At 34.1% G+C, this 21,844-nt stretch overlaps 2 long non-coding RNA genes across 2 annotated transcripts; both read right to left on the bottom strand.

Annotated features, from left to right (window-relative positions):
- Positions 1–421: 421 nt before the first annotated feature.
- On the bottom strand, positions 422–6,090 carry LOC143049195 (uncharacterized). The gene is made up of 3 exons (XR_012970115.1): positions 5,957–6,090; positions 1,214–2,603; positions 422–764 (listed from the first exon to the last, which is right to left on the bottom strand). It is a non-coding gene; the product is annotated as an uncharacterized LOC143049195 (long non-coding RNA).
- A 4,801-nt stretch (positions 6,091–10,891) lies between these two features.
- Positions 10,892–16,216, bottom strand: LOC143049194 (uncharacterized). The gene is made up of 2 exons (XR_012970114.1): positions 16,078–16,216; positions 10,892–11,260 (listed from the first exon to the last, which is right to left on the bottom strand). It is a non-coding gene; the product is annotated as an uncharacterized LOC143049194 (long non-coding RNA).
- Positions 16,217–21,844: the final 5,628 nt, after the last annotated feature.

Here is a 21,844-nt window from a genome sequence, read left to right as displayed (position 1 = left end):
AATATGCAACAAACAAATAATGAAATAAAAAAGATAAAATTTGTTATAACAAGGACATAGAACGCAAAATAATTGATTGATCCAACTTGTATGGAAGGTGCAAATCATCCATCCAATCTTTCAGTGTTTTTTTTTGCAATTTTTTTTTTATTTTTAATTTAATTATTTTTTTTCTGCTAACAATTTTTTTTTTACAATTTGTTATTTTGACAAATTTTCGATTTTTGGGAATTTAATCTCAGGTACACTTGTAGGGTTGTTATTTACATCTTTCGATTAATTTGTGATTTTCACTGTGCATGTTCTGATTTTAGGTCACGGATGAATACCAAACTTTTGTTATGACTCGACCGTTTTACTGGAAATGTATAATATACTAGTATAAGATAAAATAAACAATCAGGCTTTATAAGAACTGACGCATATATCTACGAATTTATCTTTGTACATTTTCCGAATTTGTCTCTAGGATAATATTTCGGGTCAAGGTCTGTCGTGGGTGTACATTTCAGCCCAGGGCCACAGGGACACAAACCATGATAATTTGGTATTTCCGGTGAGTATTGCAATTTGAATGTACACCATGTTGCATTTTCAGTCTTGTATGGCAGGCAGTAGTGAACCATGAAGTCTTTATCTAAGTTTCCAGGATAATCTAAAAATCGTTTGCCTAATGCTGGTGTTATAGAACAACATAGTGATGGATCCACACAGTCCTGGTTTTTCTCACAGTATTTTTGGATGTATTGTGACACCTCAGTACTCTGAAATAATAAAATTGTTGATAACAATAAATTGCCTTGTATTTGTTGGAACGGTATATTATAGTACAAGGTAAATATATAATTGTTATTATTACATAAATAAGCATGCAATGTAAACGAAAAAATCTGGTTTTTGTGCATGTACAACTGTATGTATTTAATCTCTTAATATCTAACAGTTCTAGAGTTTGTAACGCATTCAAGGATACAAGTTTCATTATTCTTAAAAGCAAGGTACAGATTGTAATCAGATCTATATTGAAACATGAAATTAAAAAAAAAAATCATGTGTCTCAGGGTAATGTTAATTTGAATTATTATACCTCATGGTAAAATGCCGGTTATTTTTTGTTAGGTAAACAGTTGACAATATAATATTTTTTGAAAGCGATAACCATTGCTATACTGCATGTTACTTTATGACAGTTAAAATATTCATAGAAACTTACCACTATAGAAAGATAACTTATAGTCAAGATCGTTATTAATACTATTAGCTTCGTCATTTTCAGAACAGTAATTGAACGAATGCTTATCTTCTTTTAAGCCTTTAACCTATATTATGGACATCAACTTTCAATGATTGCCGCTATCTATAATACCAATACGAAATTAGTCAATTGATATACCTGGTAATCTTATTATTACAATTTGTTGTCATTATAATCCTGTAATAAATTAAAAATGTTTCTTTTTAATACCAATTCTAACATTTTGAATGAGTCTGAATACGTAAGATAGATGATGCAGCATACTAGTTTTATATAGATTATACTGTTGGTTTTCCTGTTTTAATAGTTTTGCACTAGTCATTTTTGGAGCCCTTTATAGCTTGCTGTTCGATTGATTCACTGCTTCGTGTTTAGGGGCGTTCTTTGACCTATTCAGTTTGACTTGGATGGAGAGTTGTCTTATTGGCACTCATACCGCATCTTTTAATATCTATATACAGTAAGCATATCCACAATCATCCTAGAATAAAGTTTCAAAATGTTCATGTCAACTACTACTAAAAATGAAGTAAAGGAGGTGTTCACTTACAAAAACCAATAATAAATCAACTTCATGTGATATAAATACATTATTTTGAAAAAAATGTTTAACCAACGATCCTCATTCAGAATTGTGAATGATGATCCTTACTACCATTGTTCGAGACCACCATTACTACTGAAAGTATAAAATTGGACAACTGTCAGTAGCTGAAATAAGCATTGATAATTTAACATGTGTGTTCTAAAATACAAACGTTCGATTTTTATTCGCTTAAATGTCCTCCGTCAATTTCCAGGCGATCCGATTGCTTTTAAGTTTATTTGATAGAGTTTCTCAAACGTTTAATATATAAGATACTTGGTTGTTGGGACTATATTGGTACTAAGTATTGTTTCCATATGCAAACTAGTAGGACTGTGCTACAGGAAATGCCGAAATAAAAAATAAATTGCAAACATTTGGCAATGTACTGACATTTGATAAATTTTATTACGAAAAAAAAATCTATAGATTTGTCTTTGTACATTTTCCAAATCGGTCTTTAGGATAACGCGATGGCAGGTCTGCTGAGGGTGTACATTTTAGTCCTGGTGCGCATGGGCATTCATTAAAGATACTATGATAATTTGGCATTTCCGGTGAGTACTGTAATCGAAGATGACACGTTGTTGCACTTTCATTCTTGTATGGCATGCAGTAGTGCAGGTTATATCTTTTATCCAGGTGACTGTCTAAGAAACGTTTGCCAACAATCAATGGTGCTATTGAACAACATAATGATTGATCGACACAGTCGTTGTTTGTCTCACAGTAATTTCTGTAATACGGGGAAACATCCGAAGTCTGAAAGAAAGAAAAAATACGATTTTAGCCGTATATAGTGTTCTTCACTTCTTGTTGAAGTAATGTTCAAATGATCATAGTAATGTTTATAAGATGTTTTATTTATAACTTGTGTATTACAAAATTTTATATATATTCCATCATTAATTGTGAAATACAAATGGATGATGAGAAGAAAAGATATAAGGAACAGTATATATATTTTCAACAAGAATTTTAATTAAACTCAAAGTATTGAGTGGCACTTCATGACAGCATGATATCAACGTTATATTTCAATAAAAAGTTCAACAGTCCCATTGATAAACTACCAAATTTTAGCAATGTTCACTCAGCCTAAAACAACCTGAATGCCGATGAAAGGCTTTCAGTGAAAAACAATATTTCATTTCAAAATAAGCGGATGTTCTAATTTTATTTTGACCTTTTTGAAAAAATTATCTTCAGGCTGGGACGCAAAATGCATGAATATTTCTAATTTGTATGATGTTAGCTTAAAAATGCAAATGAAGACACCCGAGGTAATTGATAGCACCGTCCGGTTATATTTAGTAAAACACCAGTGGATATGAGTGTTTCAACGAAGTACTGCAGCTATATATTTCACATCTTTTGATACATAAGAAATATTCAACTACGCCCAGTAATATGAAATGATAAATTTACATACATTTCCAGAATTATATACAATAATGTGTGTAGTATATGTTTTTGTTGTTAAAAACATAATCAGTAAAGGTTGCACTACAGCTGTTTCACAAAACACGCTTCTTTTGGGGGAGATATATAATATTCAAAGATAATTAATTGTGTTTACGTAATGGTTCCCAGATATGATCTCTATGCTTCATCTCATAGAGATATAATTAGGAATGTTACCAGTAAAAATACATTACTATTTTTGTTATGCATAACGGTCAAATTGAAATATTTGGAAAAATTAAAGTCAAGGTAGGGGTAGCAAATAATTTTAGTGTATAGTGTAAGTTTAAACTCTTAGAAGTTTGGGACATATAACACGTTATAAATATTCCGCACAGTCCTATATTTTGACCTTTGAAAACAAATAGTAGTGTTCTAGGATATTGTTTTTTTCCATAGTAAAAGTGGTACAGTTTTAGCCATAAAAGAAGTTCCTATGGAAAATTGCATTGTCGTTATTTACAGAAATGTAACTCAAAGGGAGTACATTAGATAGTCATTAATGACCAGCATAGTCGACGACGGACTACTTTTCTTTCGTGTCAATCTCTTGTTTTCTTCTAGTTTCGTGGTGTCGTTTGTATCATCATTTACATGATCAATTATGGAGAGGAAATAAAAAAGGAGGAATTTTGCAAAGGGCACAACTTTATCATTTTGATATGTTACATTAGGTCGTTCTTAATTGGCGAGCGTCATGGCATTCAAAAGGTTGATATATGTTTAAACATGACTTGTCGAAAATGAATTCATACACAGGATAACTATTCTGTGTTCATGATTTGTATATATGTAGGACTTTAAAGTGTGATGGTACTCTAAAGTGCGATGGTCACGCTAAAGTGGGATGGTCTACGCTAAAGTACAATGGTTTCTCACGCTGAAGTGCGATGGTATTTTGTTTGCTGATGCATTATGGTATATCACGGTTAAATGCAATGGACCAATAGTATAGGTTTGGGGGGATTAAAAAGATAAAGTACGTTGGATTTAAAAAAAAGTCTTTTTGCAATAGCTAAAGCTTGGTTATAATTTACCGATAGGCTTAGTGATTGATTTTAAAGTTAGAAGACCATTGCTAAAAACATAGTTTAGGTGTCACAAAATACTGTATGTTCTGTTAAATTTGTTTTCACAATACGGGAGTATTCAATATTTGGATAATCGATGTAGCTTACCGTACACACAGTCTATCACTAATGTGAACACCCCCCTTACAGTCGTCACTGTAAGTTACAAATATCTTTATTTTACCGGCGTTAATTTTCAATAAAATCAGCATTACTTTAATGACCCCTAAGTAGACTGCAACGTAAATAATGATTTTAATGTATCTGTTCGTTTCTAATAGAAGTAGGATACATAATACCTATGTGATACTCTTTTGTATCTATATAGAAATTTAGTCAACTGCAGGACACAACGTCAAGTCTGCTTTCCAGTACAAGAAAATAACTTGACACATTCGTTTCAGCCAACACAGACCGATTAGGTTTGAAATTAAATCATGGACATTCCTTTTTTAAAGGCTTTAATCAAATATTCTTAGTATATCTTCCGGCATGTACAATTTGTTTTGGTTTGTATAAGCGACTGTTCATGTCATAATCTATAGTACGTTTATTACGGTTATACTTTCGCGGACCATCGCACTTTATAGCATGTAGGCATCGCACTTTAGCGTAACCATCGTACTTTAGTGTTCCCATTGCACTTTAGAGTTCTACATATATACAAGCTAAAATGTAGAGCACTTTATTAAGATTATAATTGTAAAAAAGAAAAAAAAAGAGTCTATTGTTGTGTAAACGATGCCTTTAACATTTTTTCGGAACAAAGACAAGGAACATTTATCTATAAGAAAACAATACAGAAGCTATACATTCAACTAAACTTACGTGTCGTTTCAAGATTGACGTTATTAACTTTATTGTTTTTACATAATAGCCGTGTTATAATTATGCAAGAGGGACGAAAGATACCAGACGGATAGTCCAACTTATAGATTGAAAATAATCTGACAATGCCATGGCTAAAAATTAAAAAAAAACACACTGACAAATAATAGAACAGAAGACACAACATACAAAACTAAAGACTAAACCCAACCAAAACTAGGGTTGATAGCAGGTGCTCCGGAAGGGTAAGCAGATCCCGCACCACATATATACAACACGTTTCAGCTAAACCACTGTCTTCATGATATTGTGATGTCGGTGCTCATGACCTTCTGATATGTTTTTTTTCAAATGTATTTAATCTGGATATTAAATTACTAACATAATCGAAATGTTTTAACTGAATAAGTACATATACACAATTCCTTTCTGACATAAAAGTTGTTGAGAAACAAAACTATAAAACTTTCACATGCCAACTTATGTGTGTTGCGAAGGGGATAGTGGTGGTACATCATATATAGATAGGCTGGTCATATAGGTTTAATGGTTAAAAATGCCTTTAATTCTCTATTTTGCGAAACTTTATAAGATTCAATCAATAACGAAAAGAAAAGAGGGGCGAAATATACAATAGCGACAGTCAAACTCATGGATTGAACATAAACTGAAAACGCTATGGCTTCAAAATAAAAAGACAAACAGACAAATATTAGTACACAAGACACAACATAGAAAACTAAAGAAACTTACCACTATGCAAAAATAACCAATACACAGGACCGTTGTCAGTAGTAATTTATCCATTTTTAAATGCTAAATGCTTATCATTTGCGTAAGTTTTAACCTATATTCTTGACAATAACCCTCACATATAGTGTTATCTATATATGTTTGATTAACAAATCATGACTTATATAATCGAAATTGTTTGGATTGAAAATAAGATCATAAACAATTATAAACTTCTGTTGAAGTTATGTTAGAGTCTCACTAGATGAAATTAAAAAAAGAATGTGATAAAATATTAAACAGTTGATAAAACACAATTATACTACGACATTGAAACTCTAGGGTTTTGTTTTGGTAATCAATTTTAGTAATAACAACCTTTGTTCCTTCTGTATTACCTGTAGCTTAGATTAACATGTTTCTCTTCTTCATTGTCGATAACTTTTCCCAAACTTTGAAAAACCAAAATGAAAATGCTGTCATATTAATAAAATTGAGAATGGAAATGGGAAATGTGTCAAAGAGACAACAAACCGACCATAGAGCAGACAACAGCAGAAGGTCACTAACAGGTCTTCAATGCAGCGAGAAATTCCCGCACCCGGAGGCGTTCTTCAGCTGGCCCCTAAAGAAATATATATACTAGTTCAGTGATAATGAACGCCATACTAAACTTCAAATTGTACAGAAGAAACCAAAATTAAAAATAATACAACACTAGCAAAGGCCAGAGGCTCCTGACTTGGGACAGGCGCAAAAGTGCGGCGGGTTTTAACATGTTTATGAGTTCTCAACCCTCTCCCTATAAATCTAGCAAAAGCAGAAAAGTAAACGAATAACAATACGCACATTAAAATTCAGTTCAAGAGAAGTCCGAGTAAGATGTCAGAAGATGTAACCAAAGAAAAAAAGAAAATGACAATTATACATAAATAACAACAGACTACTAGCAGTTAACTGACATGCCAGCTCCAGACTTCAATTAAACTGATTGAAAGATTATGTATTCATCATATGAATATCAGGCACAATCCTTCCCGTTAGGGGTTTAGTATCATATCATCATAACATATATGAGAAGAACATAACCCGTGTCATGCCAACAACTGGTTTTTGAATAAATGTGTTTAGTTCCGATGCAAAGACCCTATAAGTGAATCAATATTAACGCCAAAATATGCAATCTTTAATGACCTGACAACAGTATCGTAACTATATCCCTTCTTAATAAGTCTATTCAAAGGTTTTGTTAGTTTTTGAGGTGAATACTGACACCTTTGTGCTTTATAAAGAATATTTCCATAAAAAAATGGATGTGAAATACCTGAACGTATAAGAAGTCTGCATGTTGAGCTATATTTACGAATGATGTCCTTATACCGATGATAACATTTAGTAAATGTTTTGACTAGTTTGTGATATCGAAAACCCTGGTGTAATAATTTTCTATTTTTTAACACTGCCTTCTCGTTTTTTTATTAGTTTGATCTTATAAGAGCTTTTATAATGTGTAAGTCTATAAAATTGGTTGTCAATTCTTTTTTTTTAGATTGGCATTGATGTTATATGCTCCTTATGACTATTTTTTATTTCTGATAGTCCCTTAACACTCTTTATGTAGAAGGACTTGTTAATACTAGCATATTTCCTCGAAACTACAGGTTGACTTGAGTCTGGAAATATGGTCACCTTGGTTAGTCATCGTCCAACTAGCAGTATAAAGTGTGTTATCTATTAGGCTGCTCGGAATTTATAACTTCGAGGTCCGAAAAAATAAGGGATGCACATTATAGAGCTGACGCGATCTCGGCACGATATAGAACTCTTTGTTTGAGGAGTGTATGTTCCAAGGCATTGCGTCTGCTCTAATCCAACACATCATTGTTTTCTTCCGGGAGCAGTTCAAATGTTCCATCTATTTCATCCCTTGTCGTCAAACATTACAGAACCAAGCTATTGTAATAATTGTTAATACTTTCTCGTCCTCAATATGCATGTAATGATTACCACTGAACGTTAAGCAAGCAACTATCAACTGTCAAATTACATTTTATACATATGTGTACCTTGTTATTGAACCATTATGAGTACTGTTTGTAATTAAAATTATGATAAGAAAAGAAACCGGATTTCCTTAATGTAAACAACTTTCTTATTAGGGATGGTGGAAATAAGATGTTGTAACTAAGAAAAATCTGCTACATCTTGGTGAGAACGAAGTTGTTTCGATATGCAGATATGAAGAATGCGTTTCAAATGAGAGGTTCAGCTAGCCATAAAATGTTTGTATCAAGTCATAGTTATGACATTTGTTATCTATTCGTTTTATGTGTTTGACCTTTAAAAACTGCAGTTTTCTTATGGACTTTCCGTTAAGAATTTTCCTCGGGGTATTTTGTGTAATTTTACATTTTACTAGAAATGTCAAAAAATAAAAAAATTAATAACTCGCACGCAAACATTTGGCAGAAATGACATTTGATAAATTTTGTTACAAAAAAAATCTTTAGTTAGATTTGCCTTTTGCATTTTCCAGATAATGCAATGGCAGGTCTGTTGAAGGTGTACATTTTAGTCCAGGTGCACATGGGTATTCATTAAAGACACTATAATAGTTTTGTATTTTCGGTGAGTACTGTAATTGAAGTTCACACGATGTTGCACTTTCATTCTGTTATGGCATGCAATGGTGCAGAATATTATCGTGTCCGTCTAACAAACGTTTGCTAATGATCAACAGCGCAATTGAACAACATAATGATGGATCGACACAGTCTTTGTTCGTCTCACAGTATTTTTTCTAATACTGGGAAACATCATAAATCTAAAGAATAGAAATAAAAAATAAAAATAAAAAAAAACAGATTTTAGACATAGCTTAGTATTTTCTCTTCTTGCTGGATTAATTTTCAAATAATCATATTGCTATTAGAGTTATTACATTTTACAGATATTTATTATTCAGTTGTATTTTAATAAAATTTCGTTATATTTCCATCAAATGTTTAACAATAAAAATAGATCTTCTGAGAAAAGAACGAAAATTAGAAATTTTATACTTTCAAAATTATGTTAATCTAAAAATAGTTTGTTTTTGTGTGTGGCGAAGAGAACGAGTCAGATTATAAGTGACAGACAAATAAACTTATCAGAATGACATTTTGTATTTACGCCAGACGCGCGTTTCATCTACAAAAGACTCATCAGTGACGCTCGAAATTAAAAAAGTTAAAAAGGCCAAATAAAGTACGAAGTTGAAGAGCATTGATGACCAAATATTCCTAAAAGTTTTGCCAAATACAGCTAAGGTAATCTATTCCTGAGGAAGAAAAACTTTAGTATTTAAAAAAAATCAAAGTTTTGTTGACAGTTAGTTTATAATTATGAACATATCAATGACAACTCAAGCCAACACAGAAGTACTGACTACTGGGCTGTTGATACCACCGGGAAAATAAATCTCCACCAGCAGTGGCATCGACCCAGTGGTTGTAAATACACTCATCATAGATACCAGGATTAAATTTTAGATTTACGCCAGATGCGCGTTTCGTCTCATTAGACTCATCAGAAAAGATTATAAAGGTCCCTAAAATAGCCTATAATATTTCGTTTTCATTACGACTTATTTCTTTCGACTATATATTTTACCAGTATGAATGCATTAATCTTTTAACTTTTTTGTTACTTTTTCCTTGTGCATCATCACCATTCCAAGGGGGGGCAGAACATTAACTAGTAGCGAAATATTCAAAATTTCCATTGTATGTTTGAGGGCTGACATTGTTATTCTGTACCACTTACCTCGCCATAATAACACACTGAACACTGATTAATATATATTTATTCTAAAAGCGATTCCATTTATAAACTGGTCAAATTGAAATTAATACTTTCGAAACCAACTAGGGAACAAACAAATGTGACTAATACATTTTTAGGATTGATAAATAAAGGCAACAGTAGTATACCGCTGTTCGAAAGTCATAAATCGATTGATAGAAAACAGATCTAGGTTACAAACTAAAACTGAGGTAAACACATCAAATATAAAAGGAAAACAACGAATCAACAGAAACTCTTAAGTGCAACAACAAAAAAAAAGAAAAAGAAAAGAAAAAAACGACAATGCAACACACACAGAAACAAACTATAAGATAAAGTATTGAATGGCCAGGAAATATAACGAAGATATCAAGTAAAGATGAACTGTTCCAAAGTAATTTCATATATTATTAAATTAATCTTATCCACAGCGCTGTCTTATTTCTAGAGGCTTGAAACAGCCTGTTCACAAACGAAACTGAAATACGAGATGATTAGTCCTACTCAGTGTATCTACTGTCATTAATGATAGATATGAAAAGTTAACATTGTGCTGTTTTGATATTTAAGGTTATTATTCTTTTATTTTTTTTGTAGTAAAAGTATAATATGTATTTATTTCTGTATAACTTAAATGGGCATTGGTAATTTGACTTTTTACTTAAATTGGCTAATATTTAAGCACTAAAAGTTTTTAGGGTCTAAAACGTCTGATTTTGTCTGGTACTTATTTTCCTTGCAATCCAATTTTAATAAGATTTATTACTACACTGTATGTTATTTTTATAAAAATTTAAGTATTAAGTACAACTGATGAGTTGGGTTTACATTTTTGCTCGAAATTGTTTCAATATGCATAAATGATATTAATGCGTTACAAGAGAGAGGTTAAGCAATCTATAAAACTAGGTTTATTCCACCATTTTCTACATTGGAAAATGCCTATACCAAGCCAGGAATACGACAATTTTTATTTATTTGTTTGACGTGTTTGAGCGTTTAATTTTGATATTTTCTTAAGGACTTTCCGTTTAGAATTTTCCTTGTAGTTCGGTATTTTTCGTTATTTCACTTTTGATTCTAAATGTTATAATTAAAAAGATCATTAATCGAAAACATTTGGTAATGTACTGAAATTTGATCAAATTTAATTTAAAAAACCTATGGATTTGTCTTTGTGCATCTTCCAAATAGGTCTTTAGGTAAATGCATTGGTGGGTCGTCTGAAGGTGTACATTCCAGTCCAGGTGCGCATGGGCATACATTCACGATATAATAATAGTTTGTTTTTTCCGGTGAGGACTGTAACCGAAGATGACACAATGTTGAATTTTCATTCATGTATGGCAAGCAGTGGTGCAGGTTATTGTGTTTATCTAAGTGACTGTCTAATAAACGTTTGCCAATGATCAACGGTGCTATTGAACAACATAATGATGGATCGACACAGTCGTCGTTCGTCTCACAGTAATTTCTGTAATACGGGGAAACATCAGAAGTCTGAAAAGTAGAAAAATACGATTTAAGCTATATCAAGCGAATTTCACTTCTTGTATGAGTAATATGTACCAAAAATAATTGATTTTAGAGTTTGTACATTTTAGAGCATTCCATAGGTGTATTTGAGGAAAACAAATTTCCATTCCCATCATCAGATGAACAATACATCTGAATTATATGAAGAAAAAAAAATATAACAAACAGTATGTACTTTGAACAAGGACTTTTTACTGGTATTATAATCTCCTTGGTCCAAATTATAAACTTTCAAACCTTAGTTATCTTTGTTTAAAATAGTACTCAAGTTTATTGCCACTGAATCAAGACTGAATATTGTATAGGGGTACTGAAGGATGTCAACATCTCGTTGAAAAATATGAAAGTAGAGAATGTATATCGAGAAAAATTACCGTGAAAGAATGTCTAACGGTGGTCAAGTATTGCGATTGTATCTAATTTAATGAGTCTACCAAAATATATAGTTCGACATAATGATCAGTATCTGAGAAAAACAAGGTTTAATAGTACACAGTTTTTACAAAACTACAAAAAAAAAAACCAGATTGCTCTTCGACATTTCTATAACATTAAATATGTAAACATACAATTTTTTTTTCATAATTAGAATAAATCAACTTATTTGGTAAATAGTATTCCATTTTAATGAATGAAATGAATCTAACGTTTATTGGTGTAGGTCTAATCAGAAACTTTGCAAAAAAGTATTTACAAAATATAAAAAAGAAGATTTTAGGGTTTGTGAAAGATCCAGTTCGTGACAGATTTGATGCTACGAAATCTTTCAAATCAATATTTAATTATAGGGTAAATAGTATTTTAATTTATCATTATTGGTATAGCAAATACCGGATTTACATGACTCATTCCAGTTCTCTTTTGTTAGGGAATAAGACTAAAATGTTTAATGCCGTAAGCATTTAGATACATATATACTTTTACTTTATATGACAATTTACGCTCCTGAAGGGTCTTTTATCTCGTAAATCTACTTATCATATACGTTTTTAATTATTTAAAAAAAGTTTAAAATCAGATAAAGTGAAAAAAGCAATAATGTCCGTTCTTATTTGAATAATTATTTCAAGTATTTCAAAGTTCCATCTATAAATGATTCGTTTTCATTATCGCTTACCTAGAAACGTAAACATTTTTTTTTTATAATATGTCCTTTAATGTAATGTTACAAGTTAAAAAGTGCAATCATCCTGCGCCCGCCTGGTGGCCTTGTCTTCTACGATCAAGATAATGCGTAGACCGATCTTTCACGATCAATTTTGTTGAAAAATTAACACTCATTAAATAATAAAAAAAAAGTTTCAAGAAACAAAAAAATAATCTTACTGTACTTTTTGAGACACCAAGGAATCAGTTTCAAATATGTCATTATTTATTGGAATGTGATCATTATCACTGGGGTAAAGCTGATGACCGTAACTGCATTCACGGTCATCCCAAGGTGTCGGATGAAAAATTAGGTCAGTATCTGTATTGTCTGTTACCTTGTTTCTATATCATTTTCTTTGTAAAGTATACATTGATACGATGAAAATGTATAAAAGATTCACACAGAAATCACAAATTACTACCGAAAAATGTTTAGGAAACGGTAAATTCAATCTGAAAAAATCGCTAAGATGTCCGTAAATCATTATCAAAATATTTTCAAGATGACCGTAACATAATACAAGGATGACCGTGATTGGTAAACAGATGACCGTAACTTGTAAAAGATGACCGTAATTTGTAAAGAATGATCGTAACTTTTAAATGATGACCCTCAATTCTAAGAATATCCGTATTTGTATTCATAGCGTTTTGTTGTGTTTGTCTCAATAGGGGCTCAGTTAGCGGATATAAACATGTTTCGTCATTTATTTTTAACTATTTGCCGTATTTTGAGTTCATGACAATTAAAGTAAATTGCAAATTTCTCGTAAACAATGAAATATTTATTGATAACGACTTAAAAATTTAAAACAAATTGACAGAGATACGACGAAAAGTTGAAGAAACAAGAATGTGTCTCTAGTACATGCCTCATCTACACTATAATTTTCTATGTTCAGTGGACCGTTAAAATGGGAAAAAAACTGTAATTTGGCATTATGATTAGAAAGATCATATCATAGAAAACATGTGTACTAAGTTTCAAGTTGATTGGACTTCAACGTCATCAAAAACCTCCTCGACCAAAAACTTTAACCTGAGGTGGGACACACGGACGAACGAGCAGACGAACGGACGAACAAACGAACGTATGCACAGACCAGAAAACATAATGCTCATAAATGGAGCATAAAAACACTAATCAAACATATGAATATCCGGTAATCGAGCCTGTGTATATGGTTATAGAGGAGGCAGATTAAAATATTAGTATGTCTTTATATATGAATAATATTGCTTTATATACAAATTGACAAGGTTCCCCTCAGTAGTGGATCCAAAAGGGGGGGTCCGGGGGTTGGAACCCTCTTTTTATTTACCAATCAGTGCATTTGAATGGGGACATATAGTTTGAAGCCCCTTTACCCTGGGTTGGGACCCCCCTTTTTTGAAAATAATCCGCCCCTGCCCCTTGTGATACGCTATACGCACACGACTATTTTAAGGATCTATTTTGCTGGAGCTCGCCTTCACTAGTTTGATCGTAGTATTTTAAAAACAGGTTCCGTTATTTTTCTTGCAAGACAAAATAGAAGACAAACCAAAGATGATATAATATCAATTGTTGTACTTCAATTGGCATTTTTAAAAAAAATGCATTTATTATATGTCATTACAAGGAATTCCAGAAATAAAAAAAATCTTTTGGCTTTAAGTTGGAGGCTATGCAGCACAATTTTTTTTTATTATACTTGTAAGGTGTCATTTAACGCGCTTTTGATGCATTTATTCCCACTTTTTCATGTGCATGTCTTGTTGTATGTTCATTTTAAAAAAGATATATACCCTCTACCGTAAAAAAAGATATATATGGTGAACTATGTATTTAAAGCACGTCTTATTTTCTCCTACCTATAGGATAATACTCTCATATAAATACGTTTTATATATCTTGGGATGACCGTGAATGCAGTTACGGTCATCAGCTTTACCCAAGTGATTATAGGTACAAAACGTGTTTAGTTTTAGCTCACCTGGCCCAAAGGGCCAAGTGAACTTTTCTCATCACTTGGCGTCCGTCGTCGTCGGTTAGCTGACCAAGTGTTGTTACTTTGTAGTCGATCCATTATCCAAGATGGCTGCCAGCGGGGACCTAGTTTAACATAGGACCCTATGGGAAATGCATACAAATGACTTCTTTTAGAGAACCACTGAATGGAATGAAACCAAACATGACATGAATGTTCCTTCTGATGTGCTGGCCAAGTGTTGTTTCTTTGTAGCCGATCCATCATCCAAGATGGCTGCCAGCGGGGACCTAGTTTAACATAGGACCCTATGGGAAATGCATACAAATGACTTCTTTTAGAGAACCACTGAATGGAATGAAACCAAACATGACATGAATGTTCCTTCTGATGTGCTGGCCAAGTGTTGTTTCTTTGTAGCCGATCCATCATCCAAGATGGCCGCCAGCCGAGGGACTTAGTTTAAGATAGGATCCTACAGGAAATACATACAAATGTCTTCTTTAAGTGAACCACTGAATGGAATGAAACCAAACATAGCATGAATGTTCCTATTGAGATACTGACCAAGTGTTGTTACTTTGTCGCCATTCCAACGTCCAAGATGGCCGCCAGTAGGGGACTCAGTTTAACATAGGACCCTATGGGAAATACATAGAAGTTTCTTCTTATAGAGAACCACTGAATGGAATGAAACCAAACATAGCATGAATGTTCCTAATGAGATACTGACCAAGTGTTGTTACTTTGTCGCCAATCCAACGTCCAAGATGGCCAGCAGTAGGGGACTCAGTTTAACATAGGACCCTATGGAAAATACATAGAAGTTTCTTCTTATAGAGAACCACTGAATGGAAATGAAACCAAATATAGCATAAATGTTCCTTCTGAGATGCTGACCAAGTGTTGTTACTTTGTAGCCGATCCATAATCCAAGATGGCCGCCAGTGGGGGACTTAGTTTAACATAGGACCCTATGAGAAATACATACAAATTTCTTCTTTTAGTGAACCACTGAATGGAATGAAACCAAACATAGCATGAATGTTCCTAATGAGATGCTGACCAAGTGTTGTTACTTTATTGTTATTTCAACATCCAAGATGGCCGCCAGTTTATATATTTTTTTATATGATTTCAAAAACAAAGTAGAATCAGGTGAACGATACAGGCTCTCAAGTTAATCTCTAGTTAATGACTCCCATAGACTTGTGTTGCGCCTTTTGTGTGTTCACTATCTGATAACAGATCTTTCACGACCCAGATGCAGTGCTTGGCAACTGTTAGTTATTCTTTCACGATTGTTGTGACTGTGACTTTGTCTACATGTCCATGATTACGCAATACAATATTAACGTAGTTTTCCCGAGTGATAGGACTTGCATTTAACCTGCATATGCAACTACTAACAGAAGCTTGATGATTGACGGAGTAAATACATAATAGTTTTTTGACAAAAATGTAGTTGATAAAAAAAAAATGTATTAAACTGTCACATGCTAAAATCTAAAAATAATATATGTGTGTCTTGCGAGGGCGTATTGGTTTAAGATCGCTGGCAGATAGTCTGGTCATATCGGTTTAATGGTTAAAAGTGACATTAATTCTGTATTTTGAGAAACTTTATATATAACATTCAATAAATAACAAAAAGAAACTTACCACTATGCAAATATATAAACCAAAACATAGAATCCTTGTCAGTATTAACTTAGCCATTCTTAAAAACTCAATGAACTAAATGTTAAATGCTTATCACCTGAAAACAGTATGACCTTCACATACACCCACAACCATAGTGTTATCAGTATTGCAGCGTTCACACATTGCCGATTATGGATCCCGTTTGTGACCAAACAGCGATAGGACAAAAAAGTGAAAAGTTGGGATTACTATCATCAATGATCCTATCATTGTCTGAACACAGTCGTATTAGAGAAATCGACCAAGCACCCCGACAGTAAAGCTGGGGTCACACATTCGCGATTTTTACTGCCGTCCTTGATACGACTATTCCCGATTAAACCTTGTCAAAAGACTGATGAAGATCCTATGAATCGTGGCTGGAAATTCAAACTTTAATGCGGGGTTCACACATTGCCGATTATTGCTCCCGTTTGAGATCAGACAGCGATACGACACGAAATGTAAAAAAGTCGGAATACTATCCTTAATTATCTGGAATGTCCTATCATTGTCGTTTAAGTTCGTAACAGATTCTTACTGGTCGGTAAGGGTCCGAATAGTTCGGCGAAGCACCCAACAGTTATGTGCGTCCCGTAACATTCGGGGAAACTCAGCCGATTTTGTTTAGTCGGATTACAATCGTGCCTATGTCGTGACAGATTCTGCTGTATCGGATCAAAATTCTAACGATGTTCTGTGTATTCCGGACGGTGTCCTGTGGAACGGGAATGATCTGGAGAAATTTTTCATTGCTGTTTTTCTGCCGATTGAGTCCAGATTGCATCCAGATTTTGTCGATTGCGAACCGTTGTTGCCGAAACCGTTACGGAACAGTCCCGTTATTAATACAAAATTCGTCAATGATACCCACGTCAGAGTCCCGACAATTACAGAATACAATACGACTGAGACCAGACAAAGCCGTTTGCAATGCGATAGAGCGGACCGTGATAGGATTACGTTCCGATAGTACCCGATGATCCCCAGTATGCCGACAAATTTCGAACGGATAACTTCCGTCAGCGTCGGTTTACTGTCTGGTCACTGTCTGATCTCTGTCGGATTACATTCGGTAGAATCGGGACGCAGTCATGACAGACTCGGTCGAATTTTACCAGGAGAAAGATACAAATTGGATTAGAATCGGATTGAGAACGGGATTATCGGGATAAATTTTCTTGGAAACGGTTGAATATCGACGCTTCCTGAACAATATCTGATTGTTGTCGTGATCAAATTATTGGTTTTACAAATTTTAATTAAAGTTTGAATTTCCATTCACGATTCACAGGATCTTGATCAGACTTTTGAAAATTTTAATCGGGAATGGTCCTGTCAAGGACGGTAGTAAAAATCGTGAATGTGTGACCCCAGCTTAATTAAAATTTGTAAAAAACATTTATTGAATCACGAAAACAATCAGGCAACGTCCAAAATCAGACGTTTCCAAACGAGTTTGTCCCGATTATCCCGTTTTCAATCCGATTTGTATCTTTCACATGGTACAAAACAACCAAATATGTCCCGACAGCGTCCCGATTCAATCGATGTGTTCCGACAGAGACCAGACAGTGAACCGATGCTGACAGAAGATACCCGTTAGAAAACTGTCGCCAAATTAGGTATCATCAAGTACAGTCGGAACGCAATCCTATCACAGCCTGCTGTACCGCATTGCAAACGGCTTTGTCTAGACTCCGTCGTATTATTATTTGTAATTGTCGGGACTTTGACGTGTATATCATTTCCGAATTTCGTATTAATAACGGAACTTTTTCGGAACGTTTTCACAAAGAATGTTTGCATTCGGCAAGATCTGTTTGAAATCTTGACTCAATCGGCCAAAAAACAGCAATGATAAATTTCTCACTATCATGCTCGTTCCAGAGGACAACGTCCAGAAAACACAGAAACTAACCTAACAGTCGGGGTGTTTGGCCGACCTCTCCGGACCATTCCCGATCCTGTATCTGTAACGAACGTAGACGACTTCTTTGAGACCATGTTAGGACATTTCAGATCAATGAGGATAATTATACGACTTTTCGTATCTTAAGCTACACTGCCGATCAGATCAACTCGATGATCCCGATTGTCCAAATTTCCAAGACCAAGCTCAACCAAATTCTTGAACGGACCTGTTTCACGACTTCTACCCGACCGCCATCCGACTGTACATGACCTTAACTCGACCATTCACGACTCCTTAAATACTCCATCACAACAACAAAATGAATACTTATTCGATAAATCCGATCAATTCGCGATCTTTACTCGACTAGCTAGACCAAATCAACTACTCACGATATCAGCCTGATCTCGACCAGAACAGATCGACCTGATCGTATATGGGTCGTAGGGATAATCGAAAATTGGTTGGGTGTGCACATTTTTAGTATAAAAACGTCCGATTTTTTTATTCCCTGCAGCTTCGGAGTGGGCATAAAGTGTCACCCTTGTCCGTCCGTACGCACGTACGTCCCAACCTGACCCTTTGTAATGTTACATATGCTAGCCATGGACACATTCTCCGTTTATTTGGTTATATTCAGAAGAAGGTCCTAGTAAAATCATACATTTAAAATATCTACATAGAAATAAAGCAGTTGGATTTGTGGGCAAGGTCGTAAGAGCTCAGAGAGACAGGTTAATAGTGGTGACAGAGCTTGTAGAGTGCATAGAAGACAAAGAAAATGGCGTAGACATCAACAGGTGCCGAGAAATCTAGGTGAGGCAGTGGCTGACACGACGACCACCTTGTGGGCAGTTTGAGAGACTTGCAATAACTCAATAAAGAGGAACCCAATGCTTATAAAAACTTCCTCATAGTGACACTGATATGTTTTATTGCTCTTTTTATGGAAATGACACCACAAAATGAGATTTGTCACTGGATTAGTTGTTGAGGAACCCACGAACTTTAGCGTGACGTCCTGCGGACGTCGGTAAGGAACATTCATTTGTAACGTCATTCTTTTGTTGTTGTTACTTTATACCTGAATGTGGCTAATGCAATACAAATATACAGCTTACAACTTTTGTTTCCTTCACAATATTATGGTGCCGTGACCAGGATATTGTGAAGGAAACAAAAGTTGTAAGCTTAATTTGTCATGTAAGTTAACGGACTCTAAGTCTTTACATGACAAATTCAGCAAATTTGGAACCACATGAAAATTCTTTCCAAAACGTGCCCCATGGTACGGCGGATTTTGAGAAAGAGTGATTGGACTAACTAAAAATTGTCTAAAAAAGATTCTTGGACGCGCATGTATAGATTTAGCTCTGTTACAGACATTAGTTATGAAAATTCAAGCTAACCTTAACAATAGACCGCTTACCTATATATCGTCGGACATTGCCGATCCAGAGCCGCTTACCCCGTCGTATCTATTGTATGGAAGACAAATTAAATATTTCCCGTATCCGTTACATACAGATGAAACAGACTGTTATAGTGCCTATTTAACAACCAATCATGAAACTATGAATGATCAAGCGAAAAGGAGATTCTGTCTTATTGAACAATTTTTAACAAGATGGAAACACGAATATTTGACTTCTTTACGAGAATTTCACCCATTGTCTGGAAATAACAATCAAAGTGTAAAACTAGGAGATGTAGTTCAGATATATGATGATAATTCTCCACGTACGACATGGAAACTAGGTGTAATTGAAGAATTTACCTTTGGAAACGATAACCTTGTGCGATCTGCGACGGTCCGAACATCTAACTTTAAACTTAACAGACCAATTGTAAAGTTATATCCTTTGGAGATTTGTGAATCCGATTCAATTACTACCTAGACGCAAAGATATCAGCGAAGAGCCAAGACAGATGCAGTGGAGAAAATCAGAAAGTGTTTAAAGTGACAGTTTTCAATTATAAAGTGAAGTGACAGCAAGTTTAAATTATTTTAATTTATATGAGACTAATTTAAAAGAAATATTTCATTTCATTTATTTGTAAAATTTCATTTAGTTCTTGGACAATTTATTTAATTTATTCAATGCATTTGAGCCACTATCCGCGGCCCCGGAGAATGTTGAGAAACCCACGAACTTTAGCGTGACGTCCTGCGGACGTCGGCAAGGAACTTTCATGTGTAACGTCATTCTTTTGTTGTTGTTACTTTATACCTGATCGTGGCTAATGCAATACTAGGTTGGTCCCCTCCGTAAAACATTCAGTATGCCTTCGCATTATACAAATATTACTGTTTGTCAAATATATGTGCATAAGTATGTAATCAGCATTTTTCATAGATTTCATATCCAGTAGTTGAATGGTTAAAGATATTTATTTTCTTTTTACTGTATGACAACAACCTGTATGTATTTGCCAAAACAATATTGCAAAAAGAGGGAAACGATGTCACATTTTCCCTCAAAATATGACCCAAAGAAGATTTCAATCCCCTGGAGTGACAACTTTTCTTAAACATTTTACAACTTTACATATATCTATCAAGAGATCAATAGTGCATTTCTTTCTAACCAAAGTTTGGTAAACGTTGTGTGCCGTTTGTTATAGTTTGTTAAATGTAACAGAATTATAAACAAATGCATCGTTTGGTTAGAGGGGATTGTTTTTTTTAGTAATTTTAGACAATGTTTTGAGTTATGACAAGCAAGAACACGTTTAGATGATTGATTTAAAACGACGAACGACAAACAGTAGACACATTTGCAGCCAGTGTATAGTTTGTCAAAATTTATGCAAACTTGCAAAAGTATGTAAGAAACAAATGATCAAAACTTGTGCTCGCTGAACAGTTCGTATCGTTACTGTTCGAAAGAATTCGCACCAAATAAAAAATATTTGTCTTTCGTCCCATTTTTGTGTAAAATTACGTCAAAAAGTTCGAATGAAAACAAATATTGACTGTAATGTGCCCTTTGGTTGTTATTGATAATATCTGTGTCATTTGGTGTTCAGTGAAGAGCTGTCTAATTGGCAGTTGTACCTCATCTTATTTTTGTTATGCTACACACATTTCTGGACAAACGGAAACTACGAACAGACAAAACAGAAAATAGCCCATAAAACAGGTAAAACATAATCTTGATGTTCTTATAAACCAACTTTGAAAGATAACTTAGTCATCAGCAGTCTAACAATGAATATTATTACACAATTACTTTCATGTTTGAAAAATCCGCCGGTGCCAAAATTGCAGGATTATTTTCCCTTCCGGAACATCTGGGATCATTCCAGTTTTTTTTGGGGGTTACGTGTTGCTAAGTTTTTAGTTTTCTATGTTATGTTGACTGCTGTTTGTCTTCTCGTCGGTTACCGTTTTCGCTATAGCTGTGTCGGTTTGTTTTCGACCTCTTGAGTTTAATTGTTCTCTTGGTGTCTTTTGTCTCTCTTTTAAAATGTTACCTTTCCTTGCAAAAGTAAAGACACGTACTGTACATGGAGGAATTATTGTACAGTTAAAAATAATGTTGCTAAAATATTTTTGCGGAATCATATTTATGAGAGTTAATCAGATCTGCACACTCCTTTAGAGAATCGTGTAGCAGTCATTTGTTCTCGTGTATGGCAAAGTAGAGATCGAAGAGTGGTCGAATGAAGTCGCGAAGGGATTGTGTATTGGTCGAGTTGATCTGGGATAATATAAACATACAAGTCGCAGTGATTTGGAAGCGATAGGGCAATGGTTGAGTTAATCTGGAAATGGCCGGACATTAGTCGACCAAAGGTCGAAATGATCGAGTACTGATTGGTTAAATT

The sequence above is a fragment of the Mytilus galloprovincialis genome, chromosome 10, assembly GCF_965363235.1.
Source record: "Mytilus galloprovincialis chromosome 10, xbMytGall1.hap1.1, whole genome shotgun sequence".
NCBI lineage: Eukaryota > Metazoa > Mollusca > Bivalvia > Mytilida > Mytilidae > Mytilus > Mytilus galloprovincialis.
The sequence above is the reverse complement of the archived record's forward strand: the minus strand, read 5'-3'. Positions and strand labels throughout refer to the sequence as shown.